Consider the following 1312-nt stretch of genomic DNA (forward strand, 5'->3'; position numbering starts at 1 on the left):
AATCTCAACAAATGTAGATCAACTATGCAATGTAAGGCAGACCAATACATGTGTGTCATTATCAAAGAATCTTTCATCACGTGTCCTTTCACGTGCTTGCTTTAGCAGAACATCCTTTCACCTGTGTCTGCTTCAGCGAAATGTTCCTTCACATTTGCCCCAGCACAACACCATCCAACCAACTTTCCAAAGAACCCTTAAGTTTCTAATTCACGGGTCTTATATTGTTTTTAAGAATTTGTTTTAGGCTGGGCAGTGGTGGCACATGCCTTTAATCCCAGCACTCAGGAGGCAGAGGCAGGCGGAGTTCTGAGTTCGAGGCCAGCCTGGTCTACAAAGTGAGTTCCAGGACAGCCAGGACTACACAGAGAAACCCTGTCTCGTAAAACCAAAAAAAAAAAAAAAAAAAAAGTCTGCTGTTGACAAAAAGTCTGTCAGTTTCTCAAAAGAGTAAATAACATACACTCAGCAATTCCAGTTCTGAATGCACAAAGAAAATAACTTAAGATCTGAACATACTTACTCAAATCCAAACTTTGGGAAAACCCAAATGTCCATTGGCAGATGGAAAGGTCAGAAGACACAGCAGCTACGCAGTGAAATATGAGTCAAATGTAAGAGGAAACGGAGCCATGGAGATAGCTCAGCAGCAGAAGGCTCATGCCACATAGGCTGAAACTCAGAACCCAAGTGGTGATGGGGATGACGCAACCTCTGCGAGTCGTCCTCTGCGACCCACATGCAAGCCATGATAGACGGCCCCAGCCATACACGTCATACATACTACACACCTTAGCCAGAGTGTGGCTCCTGGCCACTAATCCCAGCTACTTCAAAAACCAAATCCAAGGATCCAGTTCAAGGCCAACCTGGGAAACCGATCTTAACTCTAAAAGAAAAGGGCCGCCAACCAGAGCTATGGCTTGGCTCAGCAGTAAAGAGTACTGATTGCTCTTGCAGAATTCCTAGTCCTCACTCTGGGTGGCTTACAACAACTTCCCAACTCTTACTGCTTTAGTAACAGACCTGGGTTTGGTTCCCAGTACCTATTCTGGGCAGCTCACAACTGCCTGTTCCTGTTCCAGAGGATTGGATGCTGCTAGCCACTAAGTGCACTGGCACCTTGCACTCACATGTGCATGTGCAAGCGCGCACACACACAATTTCAAAATAAAAATTAACGCCGGGCGTGATGGCGCACGCCTTTAATCCCAGCACTCGGGAGGCAGAGGCAGGCGAATTTCTGAGTTCGAGGCCAGCCTGGTCTACAAAGTGAGTTCCAGGACAACCAGGGCTATACAGAGAAACCCTG

This window comes from Mus pahari, chromosome 17 (assembly GCF_900095145.1).
Source record: "Mus pahari chromosome 17, PAHARI_EIJ_v1.1, whole genome shotgun sequence".
Taxonomy (NCBI): Eukaryota; Metazoa; Chordata; class Mammalia; order Rodentia; family Muridae; genus Mus; species Mus pahari.